This window comes from Rhinoderma darwinii, chromosome 1 (genome assembly GCF_050947455.1).
Source record: "Rhinoderma darwinii isolate aRhiDar2 chromosome 1, aRhiDar2.hap1, whole genome shotgun sequence".
In the NCBI taxonomy this organism is placed as follows: domain Eukaryota; kingdom Metazoa; phylum Chordata; class Amphibia; order Anura; family Rhinodermatidae; genus Rhinoderma; species Rhinoderma darwinii.
In genome coordinates, this window is record NC_134687.1 from 71529593 (window position 1) to 71545680 (window position 16088).

The 16088-nt window shown below is 45.6% G+C and overlaps 2 protein-coding genes across 3 annotated transcripts in view; one reads left to right on the plus strand and one right to left on the minus strand.

Moving 5' to 3' along the window:
* NFXL1 (nuclear transcription factor, X-box binding like 1) overlaps positions 1–16088 on the minus strand; it is a 121147-nt gene that overhangs the window by 102063 nt on the left and 2996 nt on the right. The window lies entirely within an intron of this gene.
* Positions 8754–16088, plus strand: part of LOC142750570 (uncharacterized) — a 30194-nt gene continuing 22859 nt past the window's right edge. The window contains exon 1 of the mRNA XM_075859577.1: positions 8754–9224. The gene's annotated coding sequence lies outside the window, so the exon portion shown is untranslated. The remainder of the gene's footprint in view (positions 9225–16088) is intronic.

Below are 16088 nucleotides of genomic sequence, written 5' to 3' on the forward strand. Positions count from 1 at the left end.
ACGTCCATAACCGGGACGTTGACCGCTGTGCTCCCCCTCACTGAATGGACTATTGTGGTTGTGCTATTGACTTCTACTCCATAACACCAAAGAGAATGTGCCCCAATAATATAACTGGTCAAACATCAAAGTCATAACTTACACACCAATGCGAACGTTCAGTGTTAAATGACCCAAACATTTCAAATAAAATAGTTTGTTATTGAGACATGATAAAAAAATACACATAGTAGCTTCAAAATAAAATTTAAAAGGAGTCCACACATTTGTTTTGCATCACTTACATGAACCACGTGTGTTTATGATTTTATTATGATGTCTTGCTTATTGTCACTGTACTTTATGCTATACTGTATATTATTCACTTTTGCTTTTATTACATTCAATTTATTGCTGCTATACCTTGTCTGCACGTCAAATAATTTTGAACAGCGTTTCCTTCCCTCCTTTCCATTCCCTTCTTTCCCTTGTTTGTTCTATTGTTACAAGCTCTGATTTAATATGTTTACTCATACTTTTTATGTATATGTACACATCACTGATTCAAATCTAGGGATTTATAGGGCTATATAGGGCATTTATTTGGAGTTGTTCTCCATCATTGTTCATATACTCAGTCACCTTTTGCCTCATTCACATGAACCACGTACGTGTAGGATTCTATTATGATGATTTGTTTTACGGTCACTGTTCTGTATTTTACTGGTATATTGCATATCATTATGTATTGTTTTTTACACTGTTCTTATTATGAACTATGTTCAATTTATTGCTGTTTGCCCTGCCTCATCACTTTATACTTTATTATATCACTCTTATAATAGCAAACTTTGCTTCTTCGCTATTTGCCATTTATATAGTGCCTTTATATCCGGTTTTTATTCCTTTCCTCCTTTCCCCTTCCCGGATGGTGCCGGCACTGCTGTCTTTGCTGCGCATGCCCCGTTTGGCACGGAGGTATTCCACTCCCTCCCACTGTTCGTATGAGAACATGTTTTAGTTACCGCCCTCTGTCATTGATGGATGCACTGCCCGACCAATTACCTAGGCTTTCCTTCATGATGCACTTCCGTTTTATTCCCGCACCGGATGCAGTATGTGAGGTTTTCTCATTGCCCTTCTTCCGGTTGTAGCATTTGATTGACACTCACCTCATCTAATCATTGTGGCTTTTATATTTACTGCCGATCTTCTTGTATTTCTACAATGTTCTCTATTGGCATGTGGTCTGACCGCTTCTCATTAGACCATTTCCGGTCCGTAATCACGATCGCTCTAACCATGCCTCAGGTAAATCTAATTATATATATATATATATATATATATATATATATATATATATATATATATATATATATATGCAGACATATTCATACATATACATACACACCCCTTATTTTTTCCCTTGAGCCATTATCTTTCTCCCTGACGAAGCCTGGTGGCGAAACGTGTTAGGTCTAAGTGGGCTCCTGGCACATCGCTACTCTTTACCTCATTGTGTATCTGCATGGTTTTTTAATTGGTTTTCATTTCCTGGTTACCCTGCCATTAATGTCTTTCTACTATGATGGTCAAACTCATTAGTTCTAAACTTGTTTCCGGACTTACCATTGCAGATTATCTACAATGTACTATACTATGGTATAGATGTTATGACCAGGGCCGCCATCAGGGGGGTACTGGGGGTACTGCAGTGAGGGGCCCGGGCATAAATTTTAAAAAAAGGGGCCCGCACTCTGCCGCTGGAATTAATATACTCACGGCAGTGTGGCTCTTACGATTTCATTACGGTGAAAGGAACAGGTCCCATCACGAAGCAGGGGCCCGTTCATTACATCAGAATAACCGTAAGGGCCCGCTGGAGAGTGAGATGTGCCCGCCCCTCCTCCTCCACAACAGCGTGACATCGTGCGGGGAGGAGACATCACAGCAGCGGGAGTTATGAGCTCAGCCTCGGAGGATACGTCCAGCAGCAGCAGCAGTCGTCGTCGTCGTCTTCATCTTCTGACACAGTGAGTACTAACTTATGTCTGTGTCCGGCTGCTGCTGCCCGGAGCCTCCTGAAAAAATCTCCTCCTGCCCCCATAGAAAGTAAATATCTTACCCCCCTCTGTATTATGTTAACACCGCAGCATAGGATGGTATCAGCTCTGCGGCTCTTATCTCCCGTCCTGTGTAACATGTGACAATAAACCAGTCTTCTCCCTCTGTTTACACAGGACAAGAGCCGTTGTAGAGCTGAGTGATACAATCCTATGCTGCAGTGTAAACTAATACAGACGTGGGGAAGATTTTTGCTTTCTATGGGGAGGGGGTAGAGTTAGATGATAATGGGGGCAGGGAGATGATAATGGGGGTAGAGTTAGATGATAATGGGGGTAGAGTTAGATGATAATGGGGGCAGGGAGATGATAATGGGGGCAGGGAGATGATAATGGGGGCAGGGAGATGATAATGGGGGCAGGGAGATGATAATGGGGGCAGGGAGATGATAATGGGGGCAGGGAGATGATAATGGGGGCAGGGAGATGATAATGGGGGCAGGGAGATGATAATGGGGGCAGGGAGATGATAATGGGGGCAGGGAGATGATAATGGGGGCAGGGAGATGATAATGGGGGCAGGGAGATGGCATTGGGTAGGGAGGGAAATTATGCTAGAGTGGGAAGGAGATAATAATGGAGGGAGGATGGCACTTGAGTAGGGATGCACGATGCATCAAAACTTTGATACGGTTTCGATACCGTGCACCCCCAAACGGTTCGATACCGTTATTTCATGTATTTCGATACTAAGCTGTGCGGCCGCGCAGCTCAATATTGTAATACATGAATGTATGAGAGCGGAGCTGCGGCTGTGTGATACAGTTACGGCCCCGCTCCGGAGTCCTGACATGTGCGCGCCGCCAGGATGATGCAATGTGGCAAGCGCTGCACTAATGAGTGGCGGCACTGAAAACAGAACATGGCGGGCGCACTACAAAACACCCCCACATGTTCTGTCTTCAGTGCCTGAACCGCCGCTCATTAGTGCAGCGCCGCCCGCATCACCTCGTGCTGACCGCGTGCGGGGTGGGGCAATGGTTGTATTACACAGCCGCAGTCCCACTCTATAAAGGCAGAGATCAAAGAAACCTCTCATCTCCTCCGCTATTCCCCTGAATGCTGCGATCAAAGCTGACTGCAGCATTCAGGGGAAAATAAGAAGGGAGGATGCCCCTTGGATCGCGTCGCAGGAATCCCTGTGACGCGATTGAGGGACATACCATATATGGGCAGACAGCCAGGGTCCAATGAAGGACCCCAGGACTGTCCTACCATATTTCCTGTTAGGGCATACTCAGGTCTGTCCTAACAACTGCCTGTGTACTATCCGTATATAGATATATACCAGTACATTAAAGTTTAAAAAATAAAGTAAAAACATAAAGTAATGTTAAATTAAAAAAATATACACCTACACCTTTTTTACAAAACACATTAAAATAAGTCTCAATACATAAAATATACACATTCAGTATTGGCGCGGCCGTAATAACCTGCACAACAATTTTTTTGCGTCATTTATGATGTGTACGCTGTAAAAAATAAAATAAAAACTTCTTTCACTTAATAATGTGGGGCATGAGGTGTGATGAATTTAACCTCCATGTGCCTCACATTAATAGTAATTAACCCCATCATGTACCTTACACATTAACCCATTATAATTGATGAACATGATGGGGTTAATTACTATTAATGTGAGGCAAATGGAGGTTAAATTTACCATCACACCTCGCGCCTCACATAAGAAATGGAAGAACTGTTTTGTTTTTTTATTACTGTTGGCAAAGTATCGCTTTGTTATCGAAATCGCGATACTACACAAAGCCTCGGTACCGAAGTCCAAATTCTGGTATCGTGACATCCCTCCACTGGAGGAGGCATTATACAATGGGGGGTGGGGGAATAATTGGGTGAAAAGTGATGATATCTGAAGGGATGGGAGAAATTATACATGGGGAGGGGTAGAGGAAGGAGAGAGTATACCTGGGCAGGGGGAGAAAGCTTATACCGGAGGCAAAGTTAGCAACAGCCCTGAATTTACAGGGACTGTCCTGAATCTACAGATGCAGTCCCGGCAAATTACTGTCCCAGACGTGTCTCAGCCACTGCCATATTCAGAGCAGGAAAGTATCAGCTTCCTGCTCTGCCATTCACCCATCCAGGAGCGGAATCCCCGGCCAGAGAGTTGCCGACACTCTGGCCTCTCCTAGAGGTAGCCCCTGAGGTCACTGTCCATATATGGACAGTGAGGTCAGGGTCTCCTCCTGGACAGGAATCCCCTGTAGAGAGTGCCGCACACTCCCCTGTAGTTAGCGCCAAACATACCCCCTGTAGATAGCGCCACACACACACTCCCCTGTAGATAGTGCCACACACTGCCCCCTGTAGATGGCACCACACAATCCCATGTAGATAGCGCCACACCCACCCTGTAGATAGCGCCACACCCTCCCCTGCAGATAGCACCACACACACCCTCCCCTGCAGATAGCACCACACACACCCGCCTGTACATAGCGCCACACACACCCCAGTACATAGTGCCACACCCCCCTGTAGATAGTGACACACACCTCCCTTGTAGATAGCGCCACACACAGCCCCCTGTAGATAGCGCCACACACAACCCCTGTAAATAGCGCTCCACAACCCCTGTAGATAGTACCACACACACCCCCCTGTAGATAGTACCACACACACCCCCCTGTAGATAGTACCACACACACCCCCCTGTAGATAGTACCACACACACCCCCCTGTAGATAGTTCCACACACTGCCCCCTGTAGATAGCTCCAGACACAGCCCCCCTGTAGATAAAAGTCTAAATGCTAAACTCTGGCCACAGGTAGGGGTCTGGTGGAAAGGTGTCTGAATTACCTAACAGGTCTGGTCTAGGATCTGAATTTTTTTCTGGTTTGGTGTCTGAATTTATTTTGTTGTGTGGTTTTTACACAGATAACGTGTGTGCAGCGTGTGAAGAGAATGCAAAAGCATCATCCAGACATGCCCATGGCGGTGGGAGATCTTAGGGACTACATTTTGGTGAGTGACTCTCCTGTGTATAGGGCTTCAGTGCAATGATTTTTGTTTATATTGCCCTCGTACACCCTGACAGATTCTATATATATATATATATATATATATATATACACACACACACACACACACACACACACACACACAGAGCCCCTGTGAGGTTGCGTCTCCCCCCTGGCTACCACTGCTACCTTCAGTTCTCCCAGCCCTGGCACTTAGTCTCTCCCCTTTGCCCTCCGACACCCACCTCCTGTCCCTGCCCTGCTCCGCCCCTTTACATTTCACCCCCCCCTCCTCCTAATAACGAGGGGGGCGGGGGCCCAGACTCATTGGCAGTATGGGGCCCAGAAATTCCTGATGGCAGCCCTGGTTATGACCAGTAGCCCACTCAGTAGTTCCTTACTGTGTGGACTACTTTGACATTTTATTTTTTATCACGTCTCAATTAATTTGGTCATTTAACACTGACTTCTACTCTAGTGGATCCATTGCATGCCATATCATGCAGCCATTCTCCCCTAAGGATGGTTCCACACACAGCGTTTTGCATGCCATTTTTTTGTGCAGCCAGATGTTACATTAAAGTATAGTAAAATATTTAAAAAAAACTACATACACTGCGTTTTTGTTGCATTTTTGTGGTCAGTGGAGATTTTTTTTACGAACGCAGCATGCTCTGGGTGTGGTGTTTCTTTCTATGGCATTTTTCTTATAAGCTTCTCTATAGAACTTCAAAAACAGCAGAAAAAAAAACGACACCGAATAAAAAAATAAAACAAAACGCCACCAAAAACCGCTGTAATAAATTAAAGAGGCTCTGTCAACAGATTTTGCAACCCCTATCTGCTATTGCAACAGATAGGCGCTGCAATGTAGATTACAGTAACGTTTTTATTTTAAAAAAACGAGCATTTTTGGCCAAGTTATGACCATTTTTGTAGTTATGCAAATGAGGCTTGCAAAAGTCCAAGTGGGTGTGTTTAAAAGTAAAAGTCCAAGTGGGCGTGTATTATGTGCGTACATCGGGGCGTTTTTACTACTTTTACTAGCTGGGCGTTCTGATGAGAAGTATCATCCACTTCTCTTCAGAACGCCCAGCTTCTGCCAGATCACGCTGTGACGTCACTCACAGGTCCTGCATCGTGTCGGCACCAGAGGCTACAGTTGATTCTGCAGCAGCATCAGCGTTTGCAGGTAAGTAGCTACATCGACTTACCTGCTAACGCCGATGCTGCTGCAGAATCAACTGTAGCCTCTGGTGCCGATGTGTCCGACACGATGCAGGACCTGTGAGTGACGTCACAGATCTGCACTGCCAGAAGCTGGGCGTTCTGAAGAGAAGTGGATGATACTTCTCGTCAGAGCGCCCAGCTAGTAAAGTATTAAAAACGCCCCGATGTACGCACATAATACACGCCCAGTTGTACTTTTACTTTTAAACACGCCCGGTTGTACTTTTGCAAGCCTCATTTGCATAACTACAAAAATGGTCATAACTTGGCCAAAAATGCTCGTTTTTTAAAAATAAAAACGTTACTGTAATCTACATTGCAGCGCCTATCTGCTGCAATAGCAGATAGGGGTTGCAAAATCTGGTGACAGAGCCTCTTTAAATAACACTGGCTGTTTTAAATGCATTCTTTCCGGTAGTTTAAAATGCCAGAAAAAAAATAATATATGGGAGTAGGAAGCCTAGAGGCATTGCACTCCTCAGGGTATGCTCGTACGCAGTGTTTTCAGGCATATTTCTGGTCGTAAACGGCTCAAAATATGCCTGAAAAAAACTGTAGCTAAACGCCTACAAACATCTGCCCATTAAATTCAAATGGGAAAAACTGTATTTCGTTCAGATGGGGCATTTTTTACACCGCCGATTTAAAAAAAGGCGCGAAAAATAATGCCCTTTAAAAAGAAGGAACATGTCACTTTGAGCCATTTTTTGAACGGTTTTGCATCTCAACAATAGAAAAACAGCTCCAAAAACGGCTCCAAAAAACACCTCAAATAAACGTTTTCAGCTTCAAAAACGGCTGAAAATCAGAGGCTGTTTTCCGTAATTTTCAGACGTTTTTGAATCTGCGTGTGAACATACCCTCACGGTTACACCACACGGCAACAGATGGAAAGTACCCTGCACTCCACCACAAAGGGCTTTGCCCTGTACATGAGTCCTAAAATTTGACATATTAACCCCTTCCCGACATTTGACGTATCCATACGCCAAAGTCGGGTAGGGGAAGTATGGAGCAGGCTCACGGAGTGAACGCGCTCCATACGATGCAGGTGTCGGCTGTTTGCTACAGCAACTATTTTCCCCCTAGAAATAAAATGAATAAATAAACATAATTGGTATCGCCGTGTCCGTAAAAGTCTGAACTATTACAATATATCATTATTTAACCCGCACGGTGAACGCCGTAAAAAAAATAAATTGTAAAACACCAGAATCTCTATTTTTTGCTCACCTAATCTTGCACAAAAAAATGAAATAAAAAGTGATCAAACCGTCGCATTTACACTAAGATGGTATTATTAAAAACTACATCTAATCCTGCAAAAAATAAGCCCTCATACCACTTAATAAACGGAAAAATAAAAAAGTTGTGGCTCTTGGAATTTGGTGACGCAAAATACATTTTCTTTTTTTACACTCAGGTTTTTACTTGTAAAATATAGAAAGAAAACTATATATATTTGGTATCGCCGTAATAGTATTGACCCAGAGAATAAAGTTAACATGTTGTTGTAATTGCACAGTGAGTTCCGTAAAAACGGCGCGCAAAAAAACATGGAGGAATCTGTGTTTTTTTTCATTTTCTACCCCACAAATATATTTTTTCCCGTTTCCTAGTACATTATATGGCAAAATAAATGGTGCTATGAGAGACACTACAACCCGTCCCGCAAAAATCAAGCCCTCATAGTACTATATCGACGGAAAAATAAAGACGTTATGGCTTTTGGAAGGTGGGGAGGAAAAAACAAAACGAAAATCTGAAAAATGGCTGCGGCGGGAAGGGGTTAAACTTTAGCGTATATTAATCAAAGCTAATTATTTTCAGGCTATCTAGTGACAAAGAGATGTAAATAAACACCCCCCCCTCTCCCAGAGTGCAACTAGCATCGCCCGCATAGCAAGGGTCCAGGTGTGGGCTGATATATAAGTGACACATCTGGTGTATCTGGCCAGCCTGAGGATGTCCAGTAATGTAGCAGGCCAAGCGATAGATAGTATGACATGGTAAGAGCCGCCTTCTGCTCTATAGCTCATGTCCATTGACTGCATATGCCTTATTAGAGGATATCTGTAGACAAATACAGATTTTTATTTGTTTCTTGCCTAGAGTCAGTATGTCCCATTAAAGGGAGTCTATAACCAGAAATTTTGGAGCAACGAGGGCATCAGAGTTGCTCCAAAATGCACTGTCTTCTTCCCCCAGTCCGTCCGTCCCTCCTTTCATTGATTGACAGGGACCAGGCAGTGTAATAGCAGAATTCACGCCTGACCCCGTAGTTGTAAGGGGTAGTCTTGTGTTTGTGTGTGTTTTTGCTGACACATCTGGCAGCTACACTGGTACTGCAGCCTAGGGAAAAGATACTCTGAAGCTTGAGACAGGCTCCGCCCAGTAGGCGTGGCTCAGGACACAGATCGAGCTGGGAGATGACAGTTGATGATGCAGGAGGTTTAATGGAAGATGAGGCGGCGATCTGTAAGGCAGAGAAGAGAAGCAGTGATCGTGTCGAGACATTACAAGATAGCTGTGGCAAGTCAGACAGGAGTAGCCTAAGAGGAGTTGTGGTGTCCTATGTGCGAGAGAGACGCTGACAGAGGAGTGTGTAGCGGCGAAATAGTGAAGCCAAAGTCTGACAGGGTCAACGCTGTGTGTGAGCGAATAGGAGTAGTACTGTTGCAGAGGCCTGCATACCTGATACAATGGGACCATGTATATTCGCTATGTGTTTTAGCGTCCCCGAATATTGAAAGACAAGTTAAAAGAAGAAGGTCGTCAAAAGACAAGTTAAAAGGAGTCCTCGTCAATACACCGGTGGAACGGACGTTTTCCGTGGAAGACATCCCTTCAACGTTTGCGTAAGCCTGCTTAAGCAGGGGATGTGCATTACACAACACTGTACCCAGGTAAAGTAGTTAAAAGTTAGATAGGAACACTTGTTTAGTTTGTATTTGGGGGAATCGCTTCTCCCGGGTTTTGAGACCCGATAGTACTTATCCCCCTCTATTGAGCATTATTATTTTAAGGAAATTGTTATTCACGGTTTTTATTATTTTGGACCCCGTTTCCCTACCCTAAGTAAATAATTTATATTTTTGCACTTGTGTGAGCCTTGTTTCTGACGCGTATTCACTACCTGTGGTACCGCTAGAGCCACGTTACACTTGGCGTAGTCGACAGGATACGCATTAACAACAGTAATGGGAGCCGCACAAGCTTTTTCTGAATTTAAAGATCCCAGCCCAGGGGTCAGATGGTGGGAGAACCCTGCCCTTGGGAGACAGAACAAACCTACCTACCCCGATTTGACAGAAAGAATATAAGATTGACTGACTGGAAAGAAAGGCAAATGTCGGCAATAGCTATGTATCAGGTTGCCCCTGACGTGCTGGTTGAAATCGGCACTAGCGACCTTACAAGGAGACGCCAGACAGTGCTTTTACGGCCCCCGCAGGAACGGCGGTCATTGGAGCAGGTTATAGTCTGGTTAGAGAAAACATATGCCGAAGTGATAACCGTGACTGCGTTACGCACACAGCACACAACCCGGAAGGACCTCAAGAGACTAGAGTACGAGCTAACCCTATCATGACCCATTCCCAAGTTCTGGGGGAAGCAATAGAACAAGGTGAGGATAAAAGGTGTAGACGAAGTAGAAGTCAGGTACCAGAGTGTTACCCCCAATACTCTCAGCGCCCTATCAATAGAAAAGGGGATATATACATTGTTACAAAAGATGCAAGAAATGCAGGTGAAAATACTACAGCAAAAGCAGACTCCACCGGTCACAGCAGAAGTATGTCCAAGGCTACCAGAACCCACACCTTTAGGGAGAAATTCTGAAAGAGCGCTGCCACCTCCGAGATGGAATTGGTCCTACCGAGGGCGGTCAGCAGAGAAAAGGTTCTACCAAAGGGAACCAAAAGAAGAAAGGTCCGACCAAAAGGGACCAGAAGACGACGGTTCTGACCGAAGGGGACCGAGAAGGCAAGACCCGCCTCAAAATGGACGGTGTTGGAATTGCGAAAGATGGGGCCACTTTGCGGTGTTCTGCCCCACAAGGAGAAGACAACCGCCGTCAAACTGAAGACCCCTGCGGTGATGGGGTGAGTTGAAAGAAGGAGTAGGGAAGCCTGCAGCGAGGATATAATCGCGGCATGACCCACGATTTGGGCGGAAAATCGGAGAAAGAGGTTAATTGTCTGGTAGACACGGTATCCCAGGTAACCACTAAACTAAACTTATTTTAAATCGGCACTACAGCCGACAAGTCACAATGGACCGGGAACTTCTAATCCGAATTTTTGCAGCTGACGGTCAGCCCCTCGATGTCGTAGGAATTTTATGGATGCCTATACGGAGGTGCGGATAAAATGTTGGAAGAAAAGGAATCATCATAACTAGGGAACACATCCGGGATAACCTGCAAGTATTGCTGGGAATGAATGTACTGTGAGATTTGGATGAGATTCTCTTCAATAAACAGGGACCAAGCTATTGGAAACAAACAAACTAACAACTGAGCACCGACCAATCCAGAAAGTATTTCAGTGCTTGATCCGGAGTTGTGGGCTCTAGAAGAGTCCACTCGCTCGTTCCACCATTGGGAAGATCCGAATTCCAGTCAAGACTCAAGTAACCTTATCGGCCGGGTGTGAGACACTGTTGACCTTGCAGGTGGGGTCATCCCGACATTGGGAAAGCGTGGAAGTAGTAGTGAAGCCCATACAAGATTCCATGGGGAGAACTGATCCTTTGGTGTCCTGTCCTGAGCCTTGGTAGTAGTCCGAAATGGAAGAGTACCCGTATGGTGTGTAAATACCAGCGACCGTGCAGTGACCCTCAAGGCTGGAATGCAGCTGGCTCAGGTGTGTGTTAAGCCTGTTGAAGTGGGAAACCCACAAAAAATTTAATTAATGCCAGTGCAGGGACCACAGTGGACCCTGGCCTTATCAGTTGTTGATCCGGAAGAGCCCAGAGCTCAGTGGAATGGGAAGGTGATTTTTGAACAAATGGATGCCGAATAGAGTGCCTTCTCGTCAGAGCAAATTGCGCAGATTTAGACCTCTCCTTTGGTGAAACCAGGAGGCCTTTGCCCGCCACGCAGATGATTTTGGTTGCACGGACAGTATCCAGCAGGAGAGCCCTACTGGGGTCACATTGCCTATTAGAGAACGATATAGACAGATTCCCCCTCGGATATATCAAGAAGTGAAGGAGATGTCCCAGATGTTAAAGGACAGGGTCGTGAGGGAAAGTCAGAGCCCATGGGCTGCCCCAGTGTTGCTGGTTAAGAAAAAGGATGGTTCTATACAATTCTGTGTGGACTATAGAAAGCTGAACGCCTGTACTGTACGAGACTCCTATCCACTCCCTCGAATTAAGGAGTCCTTGTCCTCATTGGGTAAGCCTGTTATTTTTCATCCCTCGACCTGGTCAGTGGATACCGGCAAGTGCATACGGCCAACCAGGATAGAGCCTAACAAGTGTCAAACTGTCCAGAAATAGGTTGAGTATTTGAAACATGTATCAGGAAAGAGCGTCAGACCCTCTGGAAACAAAGTGGCTGCAGTACAGCTGTGGCAGATTCCGAGAACATTGCGGGAACTAAGAGCTTTCTTGGGATTAGCAGGGTATTACAGGCGCTTCATAAGAGATTACGCAAAAAGGGCCGGGCCACTGAATACACTACTACGTGGAACAGCACAAGGCCCCAAGAAACAGACGATCACTTGGGCCGAAAGCCAAGAAGGGCACTGAAAGAAGCCCTTACTACAGCCTCGATACTGGCGTACGCTAATTATGAGTTACCATTTCACTTGTACACAGATGCTAGTCTTCATGGCCTAGGAGCCGTCTTGGCCCAAGAGCAAAACAGACAAGAACGAGTGATAACATTTGCCAGCCACTCTTTTAAAGGACAATGAAAGGAATCCGGATAACGATAGCTCGTTTCGCTTGGAGCTGTTGGCCCTGGTGTGGGCCATGACGGAGAAGTTTTCTGAGTATTTGACGGGGGCAAAGATCCTGACAACAATCCGCTGGCTCACCTGGATCGAGCTAAGCTGGGCGCCATGGAACATCGCTGGAGTGCCCGCCTGTCCAAATATGATTTCTCCATATGTTACCGCTCCAAAGTAGAAAACACTCACGCGGACACTTTGTCCCGAGTGACCTCAGAGATTCCCCAGGGGAACAGAGATGAACCTCGCGAGGAAGACGAGATCCCTGATTTCCGAAAGTTTGCAGTACTAGTGGTGGAGGCTCAACAGCGGTTTATAGAAGGGGAGAACTCCTCTGTCCTGATAGGTCAGACTACTCAAGACTGGCAGAAAATACAGGATACTGCAAGGCTTGGTGAGAATCCGAAATTGGGCGTCTCAAGGAAAAAAGCCAAGCAGAGGGGAAAGAGTGGCACTATCCCTAGAACATTTGAAGGTGTTGAGTCAGTGGAAACTGGAAATCAAGAATGGGTTACTCGGGGGCGTGGCTTAGGGAGCCGTGAACACGCTTCTTGGGGGAGCTCCGTGCAAGCAGGCACATATTTCAGTTAATCATCGGGTATAAGCGGCAGGAGATGCCCGGAAAACATAGGGGAGCTTGCCCTATAGCTTCTCGCTCCCTCCCCCGATCCTCGGGCCGCAGCACCAGCATTGACAGGTACCTCTCCTCGTCGCAGACAGCTTTGGGGTTTTCGGCCGCAATGGCGGAAGTGACGACGCTCCCGTCTCCTGAGGCATCTGATGTCTTCCCGTCTTTGCCTCGGCTACTGCCCTCGATCCTCCCTGCAGTGACTGATGATGGATCCATCGACTGTGACGAGCAGTCTGAGGTAATACCTGCATCTCACCTCAGCATACTCACCGTGGGGGTTGCGCCCACCATTTTACCTGTACCTCGTGGCCCAGAAGGGCAGACAGAGCAGTCGGGGATGCATGCTGATTTATACTTTTTGAGGACACTGATACAAGCCCTCCCACCAGACAAGACCTTGACTCCCCGGTTACCATGATTGAACAATCCCACCAGCAAGCTATATCAGACTTGCGAGTGGAGGTGGACAGAGTAGACTCTAGGGCCCTTACTACTGAGCAAAATGTTGCTTCCATTGACTCCAGAGAGGCCTCCTTGGAACGTGCAGCCATAGTGAATAGAACTCACCTACAATCCCTGGCACTTCAATTAGATGACCAGGAAAATCGGGACGCAGGAACAATATACGCCTGAAAGGTCTACCGGATCTTGGCCCACGAGATGAGCTATCTACAAGGGTCCCCATTATTTTCAACACACTTACCAGCAGACCTCTAGAAGCGACTTTCTTAATAGACCACACTCACAGGGTCTCACGTCCCGGCCCAATTGATCCATCCAACCCACGAGACGTTCTATGCCGCCTCCATTACTACGCTGATAAGGATGCCATTGCTTGGGGAGCTTGGTCACATGGAATATTGGCTATTGATGGTAGCACGGTTACACTATATCCAGATGTTTCACCACGAACATTATATATGAGACGGCTCCTTCATCCCTTACTAGAAAAAATTAAAGCTGTGGGAGCTACCTACCGATGGGGCCACCCGTTCCATGTGGTTGTCAAGAAAGACTCAGACTCTTTTCTGCTGCGCCATTTCTCGGATCTTGAGGATCTGTTTCGCTTTCTACAAATTGATCCTTTTCCAGTCTGACTGGTTAGCTCTGGAAAGACCTGAACAACCTCAGTGACGCCGCCTCAGACAATCCAGACAGCCTTTCATCAGCAGATCCCTTCCTGTGGTGTCACATTTGCCCCTCGTGGATTTGTCCCTGAGGGTTCCACCTGAGGCATTATCTGGGGAACACAAATGGGCTCCTTCTTCGGCACAGTCGACTCGAACTTTTGCTTCATATTGGATCCCTATGTTATGCTCTGCCTCCACGTCTTTGAACTCTTACAGGTTACTGCATTGAGATTTTTTCAGTGATTATACATAATGTTGCGTTTATGCTATGAGAATTATCCAAATCTTAGGTTACTATGTTTTGCCAGTACAATTGACATATTGATTATGCTGTACTCCGTTCTTTATGGAGACACGTGCAAAGCTCTTGGTTTTGTATTATCTTGAGGTGAGATGCTATTGACCACTTACTGCCTCAGTTGTTTCTATTGAGCTCCCTTCCCCATCATATCACTCCCAACCCCTCCAACCCCTATCTCTCCCCTCCCCTTTTTATGCACCCCCCTCCATCCCTCCCTCCTTTACCTTCCATCCATCCCTCCCTCTTTTACCTTCCCTCCCCTGACGCTCAGAGGTCTTGTGTCCTATACTACAAGATACGACTGTGGAGTTCCGGAGGTTGATGCGCTGAGCGACCCATCAGCTTACATACAGGCGGTTATACCTTAGTGCGGCAACCCTTCTAAATATTTGTTCATGGTGAATTGCTAGTCCATCTGATGCATTGAATTTATACGAATTCATTTCTCATAGGCATGCCTGTATAATTATTAGCTGTACTTCCCGGAGATTACTGTGCTGCTAGTTTGATAGGTAATCTCCTGCCCCTACCACCCCTTTTTTTCCCTTCCCTTATCCCCCCCCCCCCAATATTGTAGCACTAAAGGGCTTTTCCATATCCATCTCATGGAGTTAGTCTGACTGGGTATTATTATGTTAAGCCGCTACGGGGTTGCTCTGTTGTGTTTATTGCTGTATGCGATGCTGGCTCCCTTGCCCACTATGCGGATTGATTTGTTTCCACCGGGTGGTAATGGAGACTTCATCTGGATGTTCAGTGGGCTGCAGTTGTCCTTCTGTTCAGGGAAGTTTGATGTGCTAGTCGGCCCTCTTATTGGCAGGACACCTGTAACATACATTAATCCCCCAGATACTGGGCTGCAGAATTCGGTTATCTAAGTGTTTGTGCCTCTGTCGCTTTCCCTGTGGCAAGCGGCGAAAGAAATGGTTTGCTAGTGTTTGATGGGCTGTAGTGGGAAGGGAAGGATGAAGAAGGAAGACGAACTAGAGATGGAAATAGAGTAGGTTAGAAAAAACACGCAGGAAAAAGGCCCACGTGCCGACTCCTCAGTGGTAGGAAACCTGTGGAGAAAGGGTACTAAATTTAGGGGGGGGGGGGGGGGGAGAATTGGCAGCGCAGGCATTGAAGGACCCCAGGGCTGTCTGACCATATTTCCTGTTGTTAGGGCATACTTTTACATAGGCAGTTGTTAGGACATACCTATCAGTACACAGGCTAAAGTACTGGCATATAGATATATGCCAGTGTACTATCAGTATATAGATATATGCCAGTGTACTATCAGTATATAGATATATGCCAGTGTACTATCAGTATATAGATATATGCCAGTGTACTATCAGTATATAGATATATGCCAGTGTACTATCAGTATATAGATATATGCCAGTGTACTATCAGTATATAGATATATGCCTGTGTACTATCAGTATATAGATATATGCCAGTGTACTATCAGTATATAGATATATGCCTGTGTACTATCAGTATATAGATATATGCCTGTGTACTATCAGTATATAGATATATGCCTGTGTACTATCAGTATATAGATATATGCCTGTGTACTATCAGTATATAGATATATGCCTGTGTACTATCAGTATATAGATATATGCCAGTGTACTATCAGTATATAGATATATGCCAGTGTACTATCAGTATATAGATATATGCCAGTGTACTATCAGTATATAGATATATGCCAGTGTACTATCAGTATATAGATATATGCCTGTGTACTA